This window comes from Ochotona curzoniae, unplaced genomic scaffold, assembly GCF_017591425.1.
Source record: "Ochotona curzoniae isolate NIBS_2020 unplaced genomic scaffold, NIBS_Ocur_1.0 contig_2870, whole genome shotgun sequence".
NCBI classification, from domain to species: Eukaryota; Metazoa; Chordata; class Mammalia; order Lagomorpha; family Ochotonidae; genus Ochotona; species Ochotona curzoniae.
In genome coordinates this window covers 86,365-112,640 of record NW_024465625.1, presented here as the reverse complement: position 1 = coordinate 112,640, position 26,276 = coordinate 86,365, and the positions used below count along the sequence as shown (strand labels likewise).

Below are 26,276 nucleotides of genomic sequence, written 5' to 3'. Positions count from 1 at the left end.
CTGAAACACACAGTGCATGCTGTGCTGCCTGCGCTGACTCCAGTGCAGAGGAGGGGAGCATGTCCAGGTGCACTCGAATGAGTCGGCCTGCTCCTACAAACCAGCTGAGGTCCTCAGACGCCACCTCAAAGACAAAAAAGGCCAGAAACTTCTCAGAGTTAGTGACAGTAATCTATGGACACAGCCAACAGAATCAGCTAAGTTTTCTATGGCTCCTGAGATGTAGCCATTAGGTGAGATGCAGAGAGCTTTCTGAACCCAGGACATGAAGATCTTCACACCTAATCAGTAAGAAGCAGCGACAGAAGATGAGACAAATGTATATCCTCCAGCAGCCCTTAAGAAAAGGGGTTGGAAATCTCTTAGTGGGAGAGTGAAACAGGACACATAAGTAGCAAGCTTAGCATCACCAACTGGAAGCCAAAGCCCCCTACCTTATGCAATGTGGTCTATCTACTTGTCAATCAGATGGCCCCTTCCTCAGGAGGCACTCCCCTCACCTGGGACTTGGGGTGGTATTAGGTACTACCCCTCTCCAAGTCTAGGCCAGATCTCCAAGTCTAGTGGCTCACAAATCTGGCACGTATCATCCACATTTTGTTGCAATTACCAACAATCAACATTTCTTTTAACAAGCAAGTAGGATGAGAGCAAGCCATGTGCTCAGATTTTATAGATGGAATTACTAATCTAGAGCTACTAAACTGTGTCAGTGATCTCATTTTGAAATGAGGTAACAAAAGCAGTGCCCAGTGCGTCAACATTTAGGTCCAAATATGTGGTTCTCCAAGAGGGTTGCTGCAGCCCCACTACCAAGGGTACCTCACCCATGACCCCGACACTGGCACATGAGCAATGCTGACCTATTTACCATGCTTCAACAGTTTTTTGTTATATATTAGCAGTTAACATCTGTTTCACAGAGCTAAGAAATAACCAATTAAGAATTTGGGGTACTCTTTCTTTACATACTAACTGAAAAAATCTCATTAACATGGAACACATACACACACACAAGAGAAACGTGGAACACAGCAACTATCACATCTAGAATTCCAGAGAGTTAACCGAAAGTCAATGCGCTCATCTTTTCTGTCATATGTTGTTAATTAGAAACACATAATATACCTTTCTATTTGTGGAGGCTGTTTCTTGGACTGAACTGCTTGGAGAAATTCAGTAAAATACTCTGGCTTTACAATGGGGCATCCACAAATGAGTGCACAAATCGTCTAAAAGAAAGAAAATATATGTGGATATATATATGTAGTCATTATGATAGCTTCTTCTAAAGAAAACATTCATGTTGTAAACTACAAACATGCCTTTCTAATAATTGTTTTCTTTCCTTTTCTTAATTTGATAAACGAAGTCACAATCTGTAAAATAGAATTTCATATTTGCTCAGTTTTATACCACAAACCAGAACTACTCAATTATCAGAAGCCAATGACACAGTAGTCCTTTGGGATAGGCAGAATAACACAAAGACTTTAAAAATGCATTCCAATTTGAAAAACATTACAAGTACACGTTCAGGCTGAAGAAATCAAACCCATCCTGCAGAGGCAATACACATTAAGAGATAAATGGAAATTTCTGTGGAGCCTTACTGCTTTCAGAAGGAGTAAGAGTATAGAATAAAGCCTCTTCAACACAGTAAATCAAGGAGCAACTGGTTAGGCTCAGTGGAAGCTGATGCACACATAAAGAGAGAACGAAACTGTGAACTAACGTGAATCAAGCTATCAGCCTCAAGTAACACACATCCACAAACTCAGAAAGGACTAGAAAATACTACTGTGGGCAATTAAAATAAGAAAGAGCTGGCATATTCTAGGAAATAATCCAACTATACAGTTTATACATATGTTTTCAATAATGCAGGTGTTAGGAGCGACCAGATTGAGGGTATCTCTAAAGACTGGAATCTGACAGATCCCAACTTCCTATGTGAATGAGATCATCCAAATCCAACATAGAGTATTTAAGTTCAATCAACACAAGACTGGAGTTCGGTCCTTGGGCTTGGGGGCAACTGACGCTCCCTGCAGTGTGGCGACTGTGGGGGGTGCCCCTGCCGGGTCGGACCCAATGCGGGGGACTCACGCCAAAGACACTGCCACAAGGCAGTGAACGAGTCCTCGGCCTCCCCCAGGACCCAAGAGAGCTCTTCCCTCAGGGTAAGTCCGCCATGAGGGAACTTGGGAACTGGGTGGAAATTCCTAGCTCCGCCCAGCTGCTAAGACCATGCGGCTGGGGGAGTTTGGGAGGAGTTCGGTCCTTGGGCTTGGGGGCAACTGACGCTCCCTGCAGTGTGGCGACTGTGGGGGGTGCCCCTGCCGGGTCGGACCCAATGCGGGGGACTCACGCCAAAGACACTGCCACAAGGCAGTGAACGAGTCCTCGGCCTCCCCCAGGGCGGCCAGTGCACCAAGTGGTGCCAGGCTTTGCCTGCTGGCCGCCCGGAAGGGCAAACTCTGGGGTTTTCAAGATATGTAATTGCTGCCTGGGTCACTCATGACTAAGACTAGGTTGAGTGTAGGTGCAAAGTGAATTTTCGGGTATTCTCAGTGACAGTGTCATGAAAGATACAAGCAGGCAAGGGGACCAAGACCTAGTGGTTTGGGGGAAGTGTCCAGAAGATAATTTTAGTAAGACAGATGCAACAGCTCAATTATGAATACAGAGATGGGATATTAGTATTGAACATCACTGATCACCATATACTAGCCCACACCGAAGCTATGGATGGGGGCCTCTTTGGCAGTGTTGGGTACCATTGCCCGACTGAGTGTTGGAGTTGTGGAGTGGTCACATTTGGCAAATCAAGACACTCTCCAGCACACAAGAGAACTTGGGCTGGGGGTAGGCTCTGTGGGGTTGTGTGGGCCAACCCTTTGGAATACAAATCCCCCGGGGTTAGTTCCCAAGCTGGGGTTGCAATGGTCTAAGCTAGGTGTGACCACGACATCTGCCATCACTCATGGGTAAAGGAATCCACAACAGTCAGGGTAGGTCAAGGCAGCAGCACCCAAATGTGCATCTTTAAACAGGATGTGGGGTGGGCCGGGCTGCCACTGGAAGGGGACAGAAGGGGCAAGGCTGAACAAACCTTAACTCACAAGTAACAACAGAAATCAGGTTGGAGCACAGCTCATGCCAGGTAGGTCCTTGCACATACTGATCTGTGTGAGGCAGAGGCACTAAGCCACAGCATCCAAGGGGCCACGACAAGTGAGGGGCTCTGCCAAACAGAGACAGAACAACCACCGGCCTACACCTGCTCTATGGCAGGGCAGAGGCCCGGTTGGGGAAATAACAGGACACCCTAGCTGGGTTGAGTTTCCCACCAAGGAGCGCATGGGCTGGAACTGAGGCTACAATTCTGATCAGGATACGATCGTAATCTCACTTGGCACAATTGTGGACTGGGATGGGAAGCACCAAGCCAGGCCAAATTCCAACACCATCTGGTGCTCTGGAGGACCGGGGGGGGTTGTGTGACAGACTAGGTTAGGTCTCAGCCCTTACTGAACCATGTGTGAGCTTGGTAGGGGTATGGAAGAGCCATGGCTGGGTTGAAATATCCAACTGAATAAAACTGCAACACGCGCGATTCTGGGCTAAGCACGTAACTGCTCCGAGTCGCAATTTCTCTTCAAAATATAAAAGCTGAACTAAATACTCCTCAGGTTTCCCTCTGGTCCTAACATTCAATAATCTAAACAAAACAAAAGCAAAAAGCAAAACAAACAAAACAAAACCCTATAAGCCTAACTATGCATTGAGAACGCTGAGCAAAAACTAATGATCAGGGTTCATTTATTTATTTATTTATTTTACCAAAAAGTGATCAGAAACACCAAAGAAGAAACGCTGCACACTCCATGGTGGTGTCTCTAATGGTGGTCATTAGCATGTCAGGTACTAGAAGTGTCCAGCTCTGAGGACTTGGCAAAATATCCCAAGACAATCAAAGCATCTTTGACCTTATTTCAGGCCTTCTAAACCCATGTATCATTACCTACTCCATTTGAGTAACTTAATATCTTAAGGGGGATTATGCTGAGCTAACATTTAAATATCAGGTCCTCATGCATATGAATTTTGGTTTTACAAATGTTTTATGAATCTATTACCTGTGAGTTTATCAACATGAGTATTTTTTAAGTTAGTCTTGCTGCAGCAGCAAAAAAATCAATGTCCTAAATTTTCCAAGAGGGAACTATCTTTGTTCAGGGTAACTTCACCATGGTACAAATTTAACTTCAGGTTCAATCTGGGCAGTGAGCCTTTCTCTTTGACAGCTATTGCATACACATATATGTACACACATAAGAGCCATTTATGTATAAATTAGAATATAACACTAATATTTAATTAATTATAACAAAAGGTTTTTGCATCTTCAAACACAGGAATCAAAGTATTTGTTGCTTTTCAGCCTAAAACAATCCCACATATCTTTTGCACAGTCAGCCTGTTTAACGAATCACATCTTAAATGCCATTCTTCAATTACCTTTGGATATATCAAATCTGATGAAAATGCAAAACCTGAAAATATACCAAAATACATCACTGCTTTAATGACTAGTCAGCATCTTTGGAAGGTACATATCTATACATCTCAGGGCTTTAAAGATACAGCAAAGAAATCTTTGTGTGATTACAACTTAACTGAGGGAGCATGAGACCATGAGACAATGTCAGAGACTGGAGGAAGACAATCTGACAGAAGAGACACATGGTGCTAACTCTGTGCTGTGGTGAGTTCACTCAAGGTCCCAGAACTTGTTTTAATATGGGAACACAGTTCAACTTACTTTAATGGTGACTTTCACTGACATCATGACAAGGTGAGTACATTCTTTTGTCCAGTTGTTCACAGTGAGTCCTCCAAGTTGCAACACAGCTTGATTTAGAGCAGTTTTCCCAGACACATCTAAACAAGAAGAACAGGCAACCAAAGGCTCATACTCTACCCTGTGAATGACAATAAAGTTACGTTATCACAGTTAGAAAGACTTTACAACTTTACAATACTTTACAACTTTAAGCTTACAACATATTATTCGTTTAATTTTGACACATTATAAATTTGTAACTTAGGAAATTCTTACCTCCTAAATCTTGTGTTCCCAAAGAAGAAAAGACATGGCCAACATCAACATTACATTTTAACTTATGAAGCATCAAACAAACGAGGCTCCTATCACAACTCACAGGGACTAACACAAACTTTTACTCACCTGTCACCCCCCATCTGTGATCCACAAAATATACCAACCACACAGAGTTCACTACTGTGCTAAACGGGAAGTCAATTATACTGTCACCTTATAATCCTTATCTTTGCTTTAAAATTCAATTGTTGTGAGATAAAATTGTCCACTTTAATCTAATTTAAAAAGTGTGGGGCCAGTGCCATTGGTTTGGTACACTAAGCTTCCACCAGGATTCCATATGGGCAACAGTTCATACCCCAGCTTCCCAAATGTGGATCCAGCTCCCTGCTTGTGGCCTGAAAAAGCAGTCAAGGACAGCCCAAAGTTGTGGGACTCCTCAGCCATGTGGGAGACTCAGAAGAGGCTCCTGGTTCCTGGCTTCAGATTGGCCCACCTCTGGCTGTTGTGGCAACTTGGGAGTGAAGGCAGGATCTCCTAGTCTCTCCTTCTCTCTGTTCATCTGCCTTTCATGTAAAAGTAAATCTTTAACAACAAAAATTAAATAAACAAATCCATACCTGAATTTACTTTCAAACACTCCAAAGGTGACTCTATCCCCTGTCTTCAAAGTTTGGGGAAGGTGATTTTGCATTTTTGCCTCATTAACAAAGGTACCATATTTAGAAGTATCTTTGATTGTCAATACAGGGATTTCATCAGTTTGACTCTGAAAATTAGAGAAGTAATTACAAGTCTTTTACAGCTCAAGCACATACAATCCAGGGGGAAACGATTCACAGGAGACATTTGATAACTTTTGAAAAGGGTAAAATAATAAACAGCTGCATATCCTGCCACCACAGGGAATGACAGCTACTGTTCTGGCTGCCTTCAAAGGTCTAATTAGCAATTAACATAAGTATCTCCCTTTAAAAAAATCTCTGAATTTCAGAATTATAACTCTTGGAACACACATTATTCTTTATTTCTGTAAATCAGTTGGGACTTTCCCAACCCTTCCATTTCACACACTTGAGAATTTTATGATTGGCAGCAGTTTGCTTCATGCATAACATGACAGCTTCAGTCCTAAGTTTTCGTTTTGTTTTGTTTACATTATCAAAAGCACATGGTAAACACTGGGCGAATGAAAACAAGGCATAAAGCCTAGAGGTTCTGACTTTTGGTAATAATTTTATTTTTTCTATTGCAACTTCTATAATAATGCTTTTCTACAACACAAATAGACACAAAACCTAAATGCCAGTAAACTAATCCATCACCTGTGCATTTGTCACATTTGTTCAAACTAACTGCTTACTTTCTTGTTCCTACCACGAAGATTTTGAACGTATTTATTCATATATTTTTATCATTCTCATCACCCGTGGTTCTGGTGAAAGCTAACAAATACCTTCCAAGCCATTCAAAAGAGCTGTGGATCAGAAGCAACAGTTGTCTTTCCCGGGAAAACCGTCATTCCCACTGCGGAGCCTCCCTTTACACACCCAGACTTTGTGTCCATCAGTCACATACTCTCTTTAAGAGCGAGCATCATGAATGTATCACAGCTAAGCCCAATAACTCTCACCACGGAACAGTCAATGTTGTTAAGTAAACAAATACAAATACAACCTACTTTCTCCAAGTTTCTAAGTCACTGAAACAAAAGCATAAAATGCTCAAACAGCTCTCTCTCTCACACATCAAGGCAATATACTGTGATTTCAACTCTCACTGCAAGCTAGCAAAATACAATCAGGAACATACCAAGTTGGTCATAGCAAAATTAGCGGTTAACACTGCATGATTTCCACTGATTTCGACTGATCATCTTCAATTAGAATAGCACAGTTTTTCCTTCTAATGACATACTCAGTGCCAGTCAAAAGTCTGTATGGTTCTAAGAGGATTAAAATCATGAGACACAAACACACATACATAAATGTGTACATTATATAGGATAAAATTCATGATGTGTCAAGAAAACACTTTGCTATTTCAATGTTCATCAGTTTTACATAAATTAAACTCCCATTTTCTATTAAACCCTTATTGAGGAATATCAAAAGATCACCTACATTAATTTCTCTCAAGGAATAACAGTGAAAGGAATTAATACTTTCCCAAAGTATACATTTACTGAAATCCCAAGTAAAGTCCCAATATGAACTTGACTGGAGCTTCCATCCATTAGTTCACTCCCCAAACGGCCACAACAAAAGAGCTGTGCCGATCTGAGACCAGGAGACAGGAGCTTCTTCCAGGTCTCTCATATTGAGTGCAGGGTCCCAAGGCTTTGGGTCGTCCTGGACTGCTTTCCCAGGCCACAAGCAGGTAGCTGGATGGGCAGTGGAGCAGCTCGAATAAGGACCAGTGCCCATATGGGATGCCAGTGCTAACAGTAGAGGATTAGCCAGTTGAGCCATCACACCAGCCCCTATTCTTTGTTTGTAATTTTTTACCTTACTTTACTTATTTGAGGGACAGAGATACACGTTCTGACTCACTGCCCAAACATCCAGGGTATCTGAGCCCTGGACTCAAGCTAGGTCTGCCCACAGGTGGCAGTAACTCAACTCTGAGCTGTGGCCAAGGGTGCACTTTACCCAACAGCTGGGGACAGGCTGAACAGGACTCCCAGGCTAGCCCTGCTACACAGTGCCAAATGTCTGCCCTGAACAGTGCTATCCCTGTAACAGATGGCTAAGTCTCAGCCTGTCAGCTACTCAGACCAGGTCCTGCAGGGCAAATGCCTTCTCACTGCACACTCAGACCAGGCCAACAGTGAGCTGCAACTAACCAATCCCGCTGTTTTTGGAAGTCACCTCCTACCGTCTGCTGGACTGTTGGGTACTGCTCTCTCAACCTCCACTGGCTCGGGCCACACCTTGATTCATGAAGCCTTTCCTCAGGTATGCTGTGCCAAACTCAATTTGTCTCAGGTCTGTCTTCTTTCCACACATCCACAGAAACTCTGAGAGCCACGAGACAAACTGAAATCTTTATGGGCTGGCCTTGCACTGGTGCAAGTTCATAGGGATGCCTATGTTGGTGTTTACAAAAGTCCTTCAGAGGCCAGATCATATTAATTCTCAGTTTGCAGTGCTGGCTTCGCATGTGGGCACTGGTTCAACCCCAAGCTGCTCCACTTCCCATCCAGCTCCCTGCTTTGGGCTGGGAAAGCAGTGGAGCATGACCCAAGTTTCCTGCACCCCTATATACACATGGGAGACAAGACGAAGCTTCTGGCTCCCAGCTTTGCACTGGCCCAGCTCCGGCCATGAAGGCCATCCCGAGAATGGAAGACTTCTCTGTCTTTCCTGCTCTTATTCAAGTGAAATAAAGAAATCACCTTCTTTTTTTTTTTTTCTTTAAACCTCTTTACATAGCCAGTCAACACTGCATCTCGGGAGACCCTTTTTTTCCCAATCACAATGTGAACACCCTGAGCACACAGGTAATCATGGCTTTCCCGGCTTACCCTTTCTTTTATCAGCCAATAAGGACCACAAACACCAGGCGGGCAACTAGCAACTTCCACTAGGGAAGTGCAGACACACAAGAAAGGGGCGGGGTGAAGTGGCCTGGCTTTTGCTGCAGCTCCCCTGGGACACCAGCATCCCAGGTCTGTGCAGGGGGTCCAGCCCAGCACCGCCAAGGCGCACTCTGACAGACAGCAACTGAGGCCCTTGCATCCCGGGGTTCCTGGCTTGGGCCTGACCAGCCCCAGCGTTGGGCACATCTAGGGCAGTGAACTCGGAGATACAAGATTCTGGTCTCTTTCAAAAAGGAAAAGTCTTGGCTGTCCCCTCTGGCTGACAGCACGGAAACGCGTCTGAAACAACAGCAAGCTTCTCCGTGCACCTGTTTCTCCTCAGCCACCTCAGCCAGGGCTCAGCGAAGGGCCAGCCGCCCCACCGCCCATGCCCACTGCACAGCGCCGGGGTCCCACGGCCACTGCACAGCGCGGGACAGGGCCGGGCGTCCACCCGCCCAACCCCGGGGCCGAGGACAGCCGGCCTTCCCCGCCACGGCGCAGCCGGGACCACCACGCGCGTGCCCGACCCCCGGTTTCCTTCCCGTTCCGCCGTGCCCCGGAAGGTAAGGGGACCGGACCGGAAGCGACCCTCCCCAACTTCCTTCCCCGCGTTGGAGCTCCTCCGAACCCGGGCCCTCTGTCCCTTCTCTGTCCTTCCCTCGGGCTGGGCCCGCGGCCGGGAGGAGCTTCCACATGGGCCCTGCTGCCGGCCGACGCGACCGGCGCCAGCCCGCCTGCCAGCCGCCCGAGCTGCGGGGCGAGCGCGCTCCCGGGCCGCGCGAGCCTCTGTGCTGCCGGCGGGATGCAGCGGGCGTGCGGCCAGGGCGCGGGGCCGCCACCTGCTGGGGAGCCAGGAACAGCGCTGTCTACAAGTTCACCAGGTACTTGTTGGCAAGAATTGCAGAGAGTGTCCGCTAAGAAAAAGCTCTGAGAAAAACTTTGCAATGTTATTTGCTATACGTTTAATAAAATTAATGCAAAATCAGTCAAGGAAAAGAAAAGATGTGTTTTAGCCAAGTATGTTTGGAGACCATTGGAATGTGATTCCAGTTGACTGCTGTCCAGTTTTGGTTTATGTCAACTCTTAAGAGTTAAGTCCAGGATGAAATTGTCTCCCACTAGACAAAATAATTGTGGTAAATAACTGATAAATTTGAAAAAAGGAAAAGAAACTGGATGCCTATATTGTCGTAGTGCCACTTTGGTAGAGTCTAACTTACGTGGGTTGCCTGGCAGAAGCCTGTTCAGAAGGCATTTTTTGGTATTGCCTTTTGTGCATTTTATTATGAAAATGCTGCAGTCATATTTAGTGAAAAAGGATCTGAATTATTGCTTCTAATAGAAATAAAAGCAAGCATTGGTTGCCTAAACTGGTTTCTCATGTCCAACCAGAAAAAGAGAACTTCAGTTAAGGTAAGATAAGTAAATGCACACACATACACCATATATACTTTTTTGAGGGGGAGGGGTAGCTAAAAGGAAATCAATTGTATGTAATACTTTAATAAATTCCTAAAATATTTGACAACTGACATTTTCATTTTGGAAATTCAACTAAATCTAAAAGCATTGTAAAGTTACTATGGTTAAAAAATAATAAGAAATTGAAATGATCTCTCCTTTTTTATAACATGTAGAGCTGCTATTTTACTACTTGGGGAATGGGAAGTGAAAATTGGACCCTGGAGGGTTTCTACACGCTTCCATCACTTCTCTTTTAGAGAATATTAAAGCATCCAGTGTTAACTGGAGTAAAACAATTACTAAGTACCATCATCAAGGAAAGTCTTGAGTTGGTTAGCATTGTGACCTCCGGGAAGGAGAGATGTTGAGGGTGTTGAGAACAGTGCTTTTCCATGTGTCTGGTCTCTGACCCAAGTTATACGCACAAACAGAAGCTATGAGCTTTCAGGGCACACACTGCTTTAAATGTGTAATGCAACTTGCTGCCAGAACCAGATGTGTTGAAGAAAGAAAACAAAACCACCTCCTTTCTATAGCCATTAAAGTCAAGTTTACTGTTCTGTTTTAACAAGATTGTATTTTATTTTGCATAGCTGCACATCTGCTTATTTAAAAAACATACTTACCCTTTGGCAGTAATGGTTCAGTACAAGTGAGTATTACAGCTTATGTTTCTGTATTCTAATCCTAAGTGTTCTTTTATTCCAGGTCTTATAGAGCAGATAAGACATCTGTAAGGTCATTTTTTGAAATATATTATAAAATAATAAAAAAGCTAACATAATAAAAAAAAAAAAGAATTGCAGGAAGAGCAGGAGAGACAGACAAATGTTTCAGCTGCCCTGTGGTTCCCGAATGGCTCAAAGATCAGGGCTGGACCAGGCCCAAGTCAGGAACTTCATCAGGGTCTGCCTTGAGGGTGGTAGGGCCCAAGCACTGGGGCCATCTTCCAGCTGCTTTGGAAAGATTTTTGTTGTTTAATCAACAACCTGAGGATGTTGTTGATTAATGCATTAAGATACCCCATGCATTTGGATTTCCTTAGTTGCAATGATTCATTTGTGTGGATCTCTAAGGAGAGTGTTAGCAGTGAGGATGATGGTTTCATCCCAAAGTAACTCCTTGAGATTTTCTTTTTCAAATTCAAGTCAACTTATCCTAACTTCTCTGTTGCATATTATGCTCTCATCTAATCATACATGAAGTATGCGTAGTCTGCCACTATATCAATTTTTTCCTGTTTCAGGTTGGTTTAAGGTCTCCTAATGTATCATCATCTAACTGCAAGTCTCATCTTTTCTTCAAGCCAGGACACCTCCGACTATTTGAGAACACACATGTGATGGTGTAATTTCTGCTTTTCTGAAAGAACTCGGAGGAGATCTGATAGAGGAGTTTGGGGAACACTTCTGTCAGGACACAGTCCCTGCAGGTAAGCACAAGAACCAGGGCAGGGAGCAGCCCAGCCCAGGCCCAATTACAGTACCCACCAGTATACCTGTAGCTCAGATATGGGGCAGGCCAGGCTGGACCCGTTCTTGGCACCCACTGGCAGATCTGAGAACCAGGGCAGGGTGCAGGACAGTCCTAGTCGGGCTGTAACAGCAGCCAGTTCACATTTAGGATTGTGACTGAGGGCTGGCTAGGCTAGGCTAGGCTGCAGTTCCCACCAGCATGAGCTAGAATTAGGCACAAAACATGCCAGGCCAGGCTGCAGCATCAGCTGACAAATGCCAAGATGAGGCAGGCCATGCCATACCAGGCTGCAGCACCCGCCAGTACATGTGAGACCAGGGAGAGGTGGGTTAGCATGATAGGGTGGCAGCAGGGGTTCCTACTGGTGGGAGTGAGAACTGGGACTGAGGGCAGACCAGGCCAGACCAATACCCATAGGGCTGCATGTGACCTGGGAAAGGCAGCAAGGCCGGGTGACTATAAACACTGTGCATGCATGAGCCAGAAGAAGTGCAGGTTGCCCGGGCTTTGCCACAAAGTCAGGGCTGGCAAATGCTGGGACTAGGGGCAACTCCTGTCAAGCTAGACTGCAGAACCACCAGGAGAGTGCAAGATCTCCCAGTAGGGAAACTGTGGGCTCCTCTCTAATGAGCTGCGACTCCCACAGGTAAGCATGAGAAGCAGGGCTGCGGGTGGGACTGTCTGGCCAAGCAGTGGCATCTACTGGGATGAGTGTGGGCTGGATAACGGTGTTTGTTTGGTTGAACTAGGCTAAAACGCCCATTACATATGTGACAGCTGAATGGGATGGTGTCAGACAGGAGCAGACTGCTGCACATAGTGAGAAGTACATTGATGGTGATTTTGAGGGGTCACTCTGACTAGGCTACAGTTCCTGCTGGTATGTTTGAGGATCAAATGTGTAGTGGGCTGGGTTGGGCTGGATGAAGCATCCATTTGTTTGTGTAAGAGGTGGGCTTGACATAGAACTGACCCAGCACAAGCTGATGTGTTGTCAGACTAAGCCAGACCCTGTACTGGCAAGCGCACACAGAGTCAGGTCTGGGTTCAGCAGAGACGAAATCTCTGTGGGATTCACCCAACTGAGCCACTGCACTCAGAATTCCAACCGTGTGTTGAATCCTAGGACCAGTGGACTGACTGTGGAGTGCAAGTATCAGAAGTGGGCCTCCACAATAGCTAAGGCAGAGTAATGGATGGCATACCCAGGTGCACATGGAGGATATGACAATCCACTGGGAAGTGCAGTGGACATCTGCTACCATAGCAGAGGAAGGAGGGTAAAGCAAACTGTACAACTAGCCCAGCCAAGTGTTGACAGCATATATCTGGGCGAATGGAAACTCTAAGGTGGACTGTGTCAGCCAATGGTCCTTGGACAGATTTCCTCATCCTTGAAGCAACAAAACTGACATAATTTCAAAACTATTGAAACCGCTTGAGCAGAAACTTCAGAGCATGCTTCCCATTGGGACCCTGGTATGATATTGGGTGGCCATTCCCCACCCCAGGTACTGAGGCAGTTGGAAGGCTGAGTGCAGCTTCTCTTCTCATCTCCTCCCTTGCCCCCAGATACAGGAGGAAGAAAAGGAAACTTGCAAACAATGATCTCACCCACTTTCCCCTAACCCTCAATCCTTCCCACCCCAATCAACTGTGTAACTTCATCATTTTAAAAAAAATGTGGTTTAGGGAGCTAGCGCTTAACATGGTGGCTAACATAGTGACCTCCTTCCAACATCAGAGTGACTGTTTGCTTGCTGGCTTCATCTCTTGAGTCAGACTTGCTGCCAGTGCAGAGCCTGGGACAGAGTGATGATACATGGGTTTTCCCTTTCTTCCTTTCTTTCTTTCTTTGGCATTGTTTTCATTTTGTTGTTGGGTATCTTCAGGTTTTTCTTCAGTGTTTTCTTAATTTTCGTTGCAAATCTCTTTTCATCCTTAAATTTGTGCCAGGGTGTGTATGTATTTATGTATTTTTTGTGTGTATTTTTGAAAGAAATTATTTTACTTGGAAAGGCAGAGTTACATAGAGTTTCCATTCCAAATGGCTGCAGTGGCCAGAGCTGGGCCATTGTGAAGCTGGGAGCTAGGAACTCCTTCCTCGTCTCCCACATGGGTGCAGGTTCCCAAGGACTTGGGCCATTCTCCACTGCTTTCCCAGTCACTGGGTTGGGAAGTGAAGCAGCCAGGACATGAGCCAGTGCCCATATGGGATGCCAGTGCTCTAGCAGAGGATCAGCCTGCTTCACTGCTCCTGCCCCTGTGTGTATTTCTGTAGCTATTGTGACTGGAATTGTTCTCATCAAGTTCTTTCTCAGCCAAGAAAGAGCCTGTTGGCCTATCAAAATACTACTGGAGTAATTCAAAACAGTTTGACAAGAACTGGTATTAGCTGTTTCTTGGAGGTTTGGGAGAAGTCATTAGTGAAGGCATTTGGTCCTGAGCTATTGCATTACCAGTATTTGTTCAAGTGTTCTCTGTCTTTGTGACTCAATTTAGGCAAATTATATGTTCCTGTAGATTTATCAGTTTCTTCCAAATTTCCTGATTTGTGGGTATATGTTCATAATAGTTCTGAGTGATTCTATTTCTGTAGCAACCAGTGTTTTTCTTTTGTGTCTCATTCAAGTGACTTTTTAAAAAATGATTAATTGTATGTATTTGAAATGAAGAGTGACAGAGAGAGTGGCCAAGATGAAGAGATCTTCCATCCCATCTACTTGTTAACTCTCCCAGTGGCTGTAAAAGCTGAGCCTGGCCAGACCTAAGACAGGAGCCAGTCTTTTTAAATTGTTGTTGAGAGTTGTTTTGTGGCCTACTGTATGATCAGTCTTAGTGTTCTATGTGCTGATGAAAAGGATGTGTATTCTACAAGTGTGAGGTGGGATAGTGTACAAGTGTGTTGGGTCTGTTGTGGGGAAGGAGTTAATTAGCACTGGTTAAGCTGAGCAGTAACAGGAAATGGGCTTGTGGCTAAAAGCACCTGGACTAATGGGACTCATTGGCATGCTGTTGTCTGGCTAAAGAACTTGGGGGGAAAGAATACTGAAAGGAGGAAAAAGGGAGGCTTTGGAGAGACTTCCACCATGACTGGTCTCTTGGTGCTTCATCCTCAGACCCTCTCCCTGTCCAAATTACTGGCTCTGCTGGCAGGAGCAGGCTCCACTTGGTCTATGTGTGTATTGAGTTTGTTATTTCTTGGTTGACTTTTTTGTCTTGTTGATTTGTTCATAGATGAAAGTGGAGTTTGAATTAACCTGGTATTATTACAACTTAAGTCTCCTTTTAGATCTACTAAATTTGTTTATTAAATGGTGCTCTAGCATTCGGGGTATATGTATTTGCAGTGGTTATATTGTCTGTTAAATTGATTTCATCATCATTGTATGGGATCATGGTCTCGTTAACCATTTTTGTCTTAAAGTTTACTTTGTTTATGACAAGCATGGTTAATCCCTGCTCATTTTCAATTTCTATTTACCTGGAGTATCTTTTTTGCCTTTTTTCTTTTTTTTAAGATTTATTTATTTTAGGCCAGGGGAAGTGGCGAGGCAGTTATGTCCTTGCCTTGAACATGCTGGGATCCCATATTGGCACTGGTTCTGATCCCAGCAACCCCACTTCTCATCCAGCTTCCTGCTGGTGGCCTGGGAAAACAGTTGAGTACAGCCCAGAGCATTGGGGCCCTGCACCCTCATAAGAGACCTGGAGAAAGTTCTTGGTTCCTGGCTTTGAATTTGCACAGCACTGGTGGTTGTGGTCACCTGGGGAGTGAATCATTGGATGGAAAATCTTCTTCTCTTTCTCTTCTCTTCTCTGTATATCTGACTTTACAATAAAAAAGAGCAAATTTAAAAAGAAATTTTCTGTATGCTTTTTATTGGAAAGTCAGGTTTACAAAGAGAAGAAGGGACAAAGATCTTCCATCTGTTGGTTCATTCTCCAGGTGTCCACAATTGTCTATCTTCAACTGCAGGGAGCTGGAAGGAAAAGTGGAGCAGCAAGGATATGAAGTGGCATCCATATAGGATCCTGGTGCATTCAAGGCGGGGACTTTAGCCAATAGGCTCCCATGCCAGGCTTATTAAAACTTTCTTAATTATTTTCCACCTTTCGAGAGTGCATCTCCCACCTAAGCCTCCAACATCCTTGCCAATCCTTACTCATCCATTCAAAACGGCAGCAATGCATTAGATCTTTGTGTTCTTTTCTTTTTAATTTTATTTTGCTGATGTTTACATAGTTGAAAAGGATGTATACCCCTGTGGACTGCTGATTGTGGTGTGGTCAAAGGAACAGGGGAAAGTGGATGAGACCATATTTTCCAAGTGTTTGTTTATTCCTTTTTTCTTTCTTTCTGTCATTGTCTCTGTCTCTTTCTCTCACTGTCTCTCTCTCACACTTTCTTTCTTTCTTTCTTTTCTTGTTTTGTTTTCTTCCTGTACCTGGTCAAATGGGAAGGAAGGGGGGAGGGCCACTTCCAGCAGCCCAACTGCATCAGCACCCTGGGGATGCAGGACGGCCACTTGATGTCATCCCAGGGTCCCTGATGTGGAGCATGTCCCAAGGGTACTGCTCTAGTGATTTCAACACTTCTGACATGTTGTTGACTTCATTGCTCCAAGGTTGAGGAAATCCTTCCAAGGTCCACTGGCTGAAATAGTTCACCTTAGAGACTCAATTTGCCTGGATACTTGCTGTCAAAGGTTGACCAGGAGAGTTGTCCAATTTATTCTGTCTTCCATCCTCTGCCATGGTACCAGACGCCCTCTGAGGATTTCAGTTAGCTGTCATGTCTATCATGTGCTTCTAGGCATGTCATCCACTGCACTGCCATTAGCAAGTGTGGGTGCCCAGTTCTAACACATGCCTTCCACGGTCAGACCACAGATGCTGTGATTTTCCCTGTGCTTGGTGTTTTGAGTCCAGTGGTCCAGTCTGGGAGTGTGGGGAGTATGAGGAGGAAGTCACCAAAGCAACCTTATCTGTGGTAAGCCCAGACCCGAGTCTTGTGTGTCAGCCAGTGTGGAGTCTGGCTCAGTTGTTCATCCACCTCAGCACCACTTCCCCCTCCCCCCCCGCCCCCCGTGGTTGCAGTTTCTGAGTCAATTCTGTCTGCAGCCCATCTCTTACACAAAGCAATGGATACTGTGGTCCAGCCCATCCCTGTGCACCACACACTTGTCCTTCATGTAAATCAATGGGAACTGTAGCCTAGTCAGAGCAACCCCTAATAACCGCACCAGGCCCATCCCCAAACCTAGTTCCTGTGCTTGCCAGCATGTGCAGCAGACTGTCTAGTCTATCCCGCATCCCATTTGACTTTTGTACACGTGAGTGCGAGCTGCAGCCTAGTTCACTTGACCGGTACTACTGTCCCCCCTTACTTATGCCAATGGGTGCAACCACCTGTCCGGTAAGGCCTGCCTCAGCCCTGGTTCTTATGTTCACTGGTGGGAGCTGTACCCCAATAGAGGGGTATCCAAGTGTCCCAATTAGGCCTGCTTCCAACCCCAGATCTTGCACTTTCCAGGTGGTTCTGTAGTGTAGTCTCACAGGATTTGTTTCCATTCCCAGCATGCCAACTGATGCTGCAGCAAAGCCTGAGCAGCCTGCACTTACTCTGGCTCATGCATGCCCCAGTGGATATAGCCAGTTGACCCAGTCTGACTCCTGCTAACCCAGCTCAATGCAGGCCAACAAGTGTTGTAACCCTGCCAAGTCTGGTCAGCCCCATGTCCTAGGTCTTCTGCTCAGCAGTGGGTACACTGGTGTAGCGGGAGAGCCCCTGCAGTACCCCTACTGGGATTTTCCTCCACCACCTGAGGTCTTACATGTGGTGGTGGGTGCTACGGCCAAGCCTGGAGTGGCCTGCCATGTAGCCTGGCTTGACCTGGCCTGCCCCTAGTTCTGGCACAAATGTGCACTGGCTTGTGTTGTGACCCAACTCAGCCTGTCCTGTACCCCATCCTGGTTCTCACATCTCCTAGTGGGTGCTATGAACTGGCCCAGCCTGGACTGACCCAAGACCTGACCCACATTGGGAGAGCTGCCCAAAGCAAAGCTGCCAGCCTCTTACCAATCTAGGGATCTCTATAGCAAAGACGACCCCATGACAGTGGCCCCTAGGTGCTGTGGCTCGAGCACCATCCTTACCAATCACCCACCCTCATCCTGCACCTTCTCCTCAGTAATGCTGCCACGCCATCACTGCTCCATTGGAACCACTCACAGCTCGGGTTCCACTCAGCAATGCTTGAAAACCAGAGATCCAAACCAAGAGAGAGAGTGCAAGAGAGAGATTGTTCTTTCTTCACTGGTTATCCCGCAAGTGTCCCCAAGAGCCAGCTCTGGACTAGCCTGAAGCCAAGAGCTTTCTCTGGGTCTCCCGCATCCCCCATGGGTGCTGGGGCCTAGGAACTTGGGTCATCCTCTGTTGGTTCTCCTGGAGCCATTAGCAGGAAGCTAGATCATAAGTGGAGCAGCTGGGACATTTAGAGCCTGAGTGCCTGAACTCCTGCCACCCAATAGGGAGTTCCAAAAAAGTTCCAGGCTTCTGGCTTTCGCCATCTAGGGTGTAAACCAGTATATGGAGAGGTCTTTTTTTTTTTTTTCTCTCTGTCACTCTGTCATTAAAATAGATAAAATTAATCCTTTTTAAGATATGAGTTCATTTTAGTTCTTAAAAGTTTATTTTTAGGGCCCGGCGCGGTGGCGCAAGTGGTTAAGTCCTCGCCTTGCACGCCCGGGATCCCATATGGGCGCCGGTTCTAATCCCGGCAGCCCCGCTTCCCTTCCAGCTCCCTGCTTGTGGCCTGGGAAAGCAGTCGAGGACGGCCCAAGGCTTTGGGAACCTGCACCCGCGTGGGAGACCCGGAAGAGGCTCCTGGCTTCGGATCGGCATAGTATCGGCCCGTTGCGCTCACTTGGGGAGTGAATCATCGGACGGAAGATCTTCCTCTCTGTCTCTCCTCTCTGTATATCCGCCTTTCCAATGAAAAAATAATAAAAAATAAATCTTTAAAAAAAAAAAGTTTATTTTTATTTGGAAAGCAGAATTACATAGAAAGAAGGACAGACAGACAGAGGTATTCCATTTGCTGGTTTACTCTTTACATGACTGCAGTGGCCAGAGCTGAGCTGAGCTGATTAGGAGCCAGGAGCGTCTTCTGGGTCTCCCATATGGATGCAGGGGCCCACGGACTTGGGTCATGCTTTATTGCTTTCCCAGGCCATAAGCAGGTAGCTGCATTGGAAGCTGAGCTGGTGTCAGTACAGGATGCCAGTGCCACAGGCAGAGGCTTGGTTTACTATGTCACAGCACTGGCCCCTAAAAAAAATGAGTTCAGAACAGTTGCCTCTGAACTGCACATTTTGTACAGACCTTTGCTTTGTCCTCATTCCCTTGATGATACAATACAGCACAGCAGTTACCTACAGGTTGCCCAGGCCATTGTAGCAGGTATTGCTAGTCATTCTGGAGCTGATTTAAAGTTTAGGGAGGGGGCTGGTGCCATGGCAAATCAGGTTAAGCCTCTGCCTGCAGTGCCAGCATCCCGTATGGACTCCAGTTTAGCTGTTCCACTTCTGACCCAGCTTCCTGTTAATGCACCTGGGAAAGCAACAGAGGATGGTTCAAGTCCTTGGCCCCTACACCTGCCTGGGAAACCCATAAGGGGCTACTGATTGCCAGCTTGGACCAGCCCAGCTCCAGCCATTACAGCCATTTAGGGAGTCAACCATCAGTTGAGAGAGCTCTGTCTTTCCTTCTCTCTAACTCTGCCTCACATATGAAAATAAATAACTCTTAAAGAAAAATAGATGGGGCCTGGCGGCATAGCCTAGCAGCTAAAGTCCTAGCCTTGAACATGCCCCAGGATCCCATATGGGCGCCGGTTCTAATCCCGGCAGCTCCACTTCCCATCCAGCTCTCAGCTTGTGTCCTGGGAAGGCAATGCCTTGGGACCCTGCACCTGTGTGGGATACCCGGAAGAAGTTCCTGGATCCTGGGTTCGGATTGGCATAGCATCGGCCTTTGCGCTCATTTGGAGAGTGAATCATGGGACAGAAGAAATTCCTCTCTGTCTCTCCTCCTCTCTGTATATCTGACTTTCCAATAAAAAAAGAATAAATCTTTAAAAAGAAAATAGATGAAGTATGTGGGTTTCATGCAAAGAACACATACATTTTATATGCAATGTGAGTGTTGGTGGATTTGGATTCTGGGAGCCCTCTCAACCGTAGACACCCAGGGGTGATGGTGTTGCCTGGGATGTGTGGTCCTTAGTAACTCAGGAGACACTAAGACCTGGCAGAGGCTCTGTCCCCACCCAAGTGGGGACGCCACAGCTGCCAATAGCAGTAGCCATGCAGTGTTGTCTGCTGGGGGCGGGGCCACACCACCTGGGCTGCCAGGTTTTGAAGGAAAGATGCAATTCAGACAGCCAATACAGGGATTGATTCCCTGTCTAGGCTTTTGCTCCGGGTGAAGAATTCCAGGGGCTGGGCTTGAGAGTGACTCTGGGGACATCCAGGGCAGCAAGCAGGAGAGGGGTATATGGAAGGAGATATAAGGGGTGGTCCCAGAAGGGCAATGCTCGGGGGGCACTGCTGACCACAAGCTGCTTGTCTTTCAGGTCAATGAAATCTACCACGATGAGTCTTTGGGGGCCCACATCAACGTGGTGCTGGTGCGGATCATCCTGCTGAGCCATGGGAAGGTGAGTGAATACCCGGAGCATGAATGCCACAGTCTCTGCCTCTTGGGATGCTGAGGCCATGTCTGGACACGACTGCCCTTAGGGGACATGAATGCTGGAGGAAGGATGTACAGGGCCCTACATATAGTATTTTACAGTCTATCCTTGGTAAACTAGAGTATACTTGCTGTGTCTGTTTGAATATGAAGCATGAATGCATATATTATGAACTTCATGCTTGGCAGATATGGGCCATAACTTATTCTGCAGCTCACATCAAAAGTTCCTAGTCTGAAGTGTCAAGTTGTATGAGTAAGCACTTGTTCTGTATGTGAAGATTGAGGTTCCATTTGTGAATATTATAAGACTAGACTCTATGATTGTTGATTATGATTCCATGGGTGGAAAGTTCATGCTTATTGAGGCCGATATCATACTCTGACATTGAAGTCCATGCACAAAGGGTCGGTTTTTACACTTGTAGCCAAGTTCCATATTTTGAGATGGAAACTACACATTTGTAGTGTACAATTGGCAAGGTTTCACATGTTGAGTTGTCAACCTCTATTTCTTGTTTATATAGTTCATAAATAAGTTCAGGCTCCACACCTAAAACACCAATTGAATTTGTAAGCAGAATTTCCATTTGTAGTTGCTGTAAATGTTTGGAAAGTCATATTTCCATGCTTCAAGGTCTAAGTTTCACAATTAAAGGGACACTTTCTACAAGCAGAGGATTGTATTTAATGCTGAAAGCGATATTTCCCATTCCTGAGGCTCTAATCCGTGTATGTGGCTGGGTCTTAAATGTAAGACTGGATTTACAGCTTGGAAAAGTAGAAATTCACACTTGAAAGACCTACATCAGAGACAAGATTTTCTAACTATTTGATCAGATTCCAAGCCTCCAGACTTAACATTCCATACAGAATTGAAAGATCCTTATTTGTAGAATCAAGTTCTAAGCATAGCTCAAGCATGCCTTTGAACCTGACACTTAATTACTGTTGGCAAGTCTCCACAACTGAATTCCCATGCCTCGAAACAGAAAGTTGATTTGTGCGTATGAAATCCAGATCCCTTGTCTATTACGCCAAATTTCATGTACACGTGAATTATGGTACATGACTATGGTGATTGCAGGCCCACTTCTCTTGTCTGGAAGGCCATATTTCATGCTTGCAAGAACGACATTCAGTTTCAGAGTCGCTGAGTCCATATATGGAGGGCATGTTCCATGACTCCACGCAGGATCACCTGCCTACAGCATCCACTTCCACGCTGGAACATTAAGTTAAACTCATGGGGCCAATTTCACACCTGGAGCAGAGATGGGGCATGCTTGCTAGGTCACATTCCATGGCTCAAGAACCAGGTTTCCAAGAAAGAAAGGCCATTTGCAGGGTCAAAGAACCAAATTTGAAGCAGGAATTATCTGGTTTCATGGCTAGGAGGCCAGGCTCTAGGCTTTAAATATGCTCCAACTCTGTTGTAGCTGGGAAAAAAGAGGCACTACTACTATAGAATTGGTCATCCTAATTGCTAAATTGAGGCTTATTGTGGCATAAGCGAACCTGGAGTGTGCAGAAAAAGTGTGCAACCTGCAATGGTGTAGTAAAATACCTCTTATGAGTAAATTTGACAAGGTATATAAAATATTTTTGGTTATGCACTTCCATTCATGCCTGTTCAAACTAGCAGTTACATGGATGATTACTGGTTGTTAATAGTGAGCCAGGTATTTTTACTTGCATTGTACCATTTTTTCCCATAAGATATACCCTGTTATTCAACAAATGGGAAAATTGCACGACAGGGAGCTTTACTGATTTTTTTCCCAGTCTCCTATCTTATATACAGTAAAGTAAGAATATGAACTCTGCCACTTTTAATGTGTTTTAAATGATAATAGGCTTTGTCTGCAATGTTGAACAAACCCCAAATGAGAAGCAGTTAGTGCTGATTCCCTGGCTGCAAAATCAGACTTATTTCTGTAATACGCAGAAACTATTTTGGACTGCAATATAATGTTAAGTGATGTAAAAAAGAAATGATATATCAAATCTAATAAATGCTTGTTATAACAATAAATAAAAACATTCCATTCAACTTCAGAGGTATGAATGTATGGCATATACACAGTGTGATATTCATAATTAGTTCTTATAAAGTGATCTTTCTCCCTGGAGCATTTGTGGAATTAGCTGATTAATCATCCCCACATCCTTTAGAAGGAGATAACTGTATCCTGTGTGCACAGAGCCTCGTTATCGAGCTCAGAATGCTTTATGAACGAACATTATACACAGTGATAAGCAGGCTCCAGGCACTTCAACTACACACAAGCTGCCATTGAGGATATTATGATTCATTCTTCCACTAAGCAAATGTTTATTTTGGTGTCATAACTGGAAACCTATAACATGGGGCTAATAGCCCAGGGAGGCAATTCATTGATTGCATTGGCTGAATGTAGTGGTGAGTGTGATGGTTCTCATTAAAAAACATATAAGTCCCTCATGATTGCTCTGATCCAAACATAGACTTGATCTCATGAGGGCAGTTCCTCTAAGTACAGAGGATTTTTCCTCAACTGCATATTTTCCAATCTGCAGAGTTGATTTCTGATTTGGCTAGAGAAAAACTAACAACGTTGACCTTGCAGTACAGCCCCCAATGTTTGCGTTTGTTGCTTCTCATAGCTAGTGCCACTGTCTACTGCATCAGAACCCATTCATTTTTAGACATGGCCTCATACCCAGTACCATCCTCCACTGCAATCTGAACATATAGGGAGCCTCGCTTGCCTAGAAATCTGAGGCTTCATGTTCAATCACCCGTAGCTTTAGCCCAGCACCAAAGTACTGATATCTTTTAGAAAACTAGGCTTGAGCTTTATCTTAGATGAGGTTCCCTAAAAGCAAAGCTAAAAGGAGGTGTTTGTGAAAATGATATATATGTTGGATGATCTCAGGAGGAACCCAGCAGGGAGCGAGAAAACCAGGATGGTAGAGGGGCTGAAGCTGTGGTTTAAGTTTGGCTTTGGGTCTAGCATTGTGGGCATGTCAGATTAAGCCTCTACCTGTGATTCTGGCATCCCATATGGGTGCTGGTTTGAGACCCTGCTGCTCTATTTCCAAACTAGCTCCCTGCTAAGGCACTTGGGAAGCTGATGCCCCACGATCTCAATTGTTACGAGACAATAGCATAGACTCAGTTCAAGACTGCTATTTCTTATTGGCCAGATATTTAGCAGTGTGTTACTTCGATCACTTCCTAGTGAGAAGGCATCGATTTTTGGCCCACGGATGTCTCTAGTTTTGTAATTTAGATGCTCCATTGATGCGATCATTGCAAAGCACAGGGCAGAAGCCAACCAGCAAGTAATCCTTTTTACTTTGTGGTTAGTACTTCATATGCACTGGATGGTTTCTGGTGGTGTGGGGATGTTGATACAGAGTTACAGGTGTCTGTGCTTTGTGCCCTCTTCTCTAAGAGCACCCACTTGCTCTTTCCTAAGACCTCCTTGTTTCAAGTCTTCTCATCTTGAGTCTTCCAGGTCGCTGAACATTCGGCCAAGCCATTCCCTAAGATCCATGATTAGATGCATTTTTGCAACTCAGATTGCTAATTATAAGTAGAATGTGGGGTTCTCCACACAAATAATCTATCTCCTGGGCACATCTCACCACAGCCTTTTTTTTTTGTTAATGTAATGATGACTGAACAAAATCCAGGTATAAATAATATTTTTGACTCCTTTATTCTACCAGAAATTGTGTTCCATAGAGTACTAAAACTCAGAACTTATTAAGTTAATTTTGCTAGTATGGGACAAATACTGTGGTAGAAGCATATTTTTGACAAAAAAAATGTGGGCAAATTTCAGATACAAAGAGTTCTTTCTCTTGTGTATTTATAGGGAGAAATTAAGTCAAGGTGTATATCTGATAGTTAGATGACAAGTTGTAATCTGGTTTACTTTGAAACATCCGGATCAAGAAGGACTTGACTGCAATTACACACACTTTCTACACAACAGAAAATGTATATCGATCTAAGGAGCAATGGTGCCATGAATGCTGATGATATTTAACTGTACCTATATGCCAGAATTTATAATTATGTTTCAGTGATTGACATATCATGAATCACGTGTTTATTTTCTGAGGTGAGAGTAATGAAGCTATCGTTGTTTTCTCATCTCATCCTTCAGCCTTTTATCTGACAAGCAGCACCAGGGCATGCTAGCATAAAACGGAATAGCCCATCTGCCTTTGCGCTTCTTGCCTCGTGTTTCAGCCGCCGCCTCGAGGTCCGAGATGACACATCACCCTCTCCACCCTCTCCTGCTTCTTTCAGTCTATCTTCTTGGACCCCACGGCTCTGATAAAAGACCATGATTGCTCATCTATCACCCTTCTCTCCATCAATATAAACACAATAATCATAATGCTAAGATGATCATAATCTATAGTCATAATAAAAACAGCTGAAGAAGTAATTCCCATGACTTAATGGCCTATGGTAACCTTGCATGCCATGTTTTAGACAACAGTCACGTGAGCTGTCAACCCTCTGAATCATATCTTCTCACCAGGATCCTCCCAGTGACAGCTCCCTTCTTGTACCCTCTGCTAACACATATCCTAACATGCTATGAAAGCTCCCTCCCCAGACACTGAGCAGCTTCTTATGGTGAAAACAATGAAGATCCTTTCTTGGTTGGTATTTCATTATCTATACTCACCCTGCTGTGCAACAGGACACAAGAATTTCTTCCTCTTTCCTATAGCAGAGTGCCTATTAATCAACTTTTACCCAAAGGTCTCTTCTGTTTACCAAGGTATACATGTGTTAAAATTTCACATGGCACCCCCAGATATTACAATTTTAATGAACCAATTAAAATGAAAAAAAGCCAGAAATAACAAAGCCATGTGCCCACCTGTTCTGAGACAGCACTCCCCGTGCTTCCTCCTTTGCAGCCCCCAGAGCTCTCAGTTCTCTGAGCATCCATCCCTTTCCTCTGCTAAGTCAATCCCACGCTGTCCTACTTTGCCTCCTGCCTGCTGTACCTTTGCATCCTTAATCAGCTTGAGACTGCTCATATATTGTTTATGTTTTTGCTCACCAGGCATCTGACTTGGGAAACCTTCAGTTTCTTTGGTAGGGTTCCACCCTCTGTTTCCAACAGTTGGGCACACATTGATCATTGCCTTTGTGAGTGGAGGACCACAGTTGTTATAGAGATTCTGTTTTTCTGAGAAAACATGCCTCAGGAAGACAAGGAAGTTGTCCTAGGAGTAGACGCTAGACCCAGCCTGTCCTAGGTACTCATTAAACATTTGTTTAATGCATTAGTAATGATTGAAGATGTTCTACTTCATTATTCAACACCCTTCTCTCTGTTCATTGTTCTCTGTATTTCATCTCACTTTACCTTCTTCCTTTCTGCTCTGTGTGGTCAGGAAGGTCTGGATTTAAATAATCACAATGCTACCAGGTAACCTGACAAAGAGTGTAGATAATGTTGCCCACGTATGTCATGGTGTATTATGAATAATACATGATGTATATAAGATCTGCAGAGATGTGCCTGGTACGTACTAAGGACTTGGCACTTATTCGGCTGTTATTATTATTAATGCTATTACTACCAAAGACTTGAGCTATCTATTGTGTGATTCCTTGGCTATCTGAAGCATTTCAGCTATTTCTATTGCAATGGATAATGGAGAAAAACAATAAGACTATCACACATGATGAATTGTAAAGGGGAAAGAAAAGTAAATAACCTAATGTAAATGGAAAGAAATAAGCATAAGAAATTAACCATCTTTCTGTATCGTGTGCTCATCACAGTTTTTGTTTGCAAATAAACAGCTGCTGCATGTGTTTGACTCTCACTAACAGACCATCA

At 44.7% G+C, this 26,276-nt stretch overlaps 1 long non-coding RNA gene and 1 pseudogene across 2 annotated transcripts in view; one reads left to right on the top strand and one right to left on the bottom strand.

Moving 5' to 3' along the window:
* Positions 1 to 1,043: 1,043 nt before the first annotated feature.
* LOC121155199 lies at positions 1,044 to 9,478 on the bottom strand (annotated as a pseudogene).
* Positions 9,037 to 26,276, top strand: part of LOC121155200 — a 42,655-nt gene continuing 25,415 nt past the window's right edge. The window contains exons 1-3 of one of the 2 annotated variants that reach the window (XR_005883639.1): positions 9,037 to 9,274; positions 11,482 to 11,607; positions 20,291 to 20,374. This is a non-coding gene — a long non-coding RNA (uncharacterized LOC121155200). Of the gene's footprint in view, positions 9,275 to 9,482; positions 9,593 to 11,481; positions 11,608 to 20,290; positions 20,375 to 26,276 lie in introns of those variants that run through there. The other variant, XR_005883640.1, reaches the window with a different exon arrangement.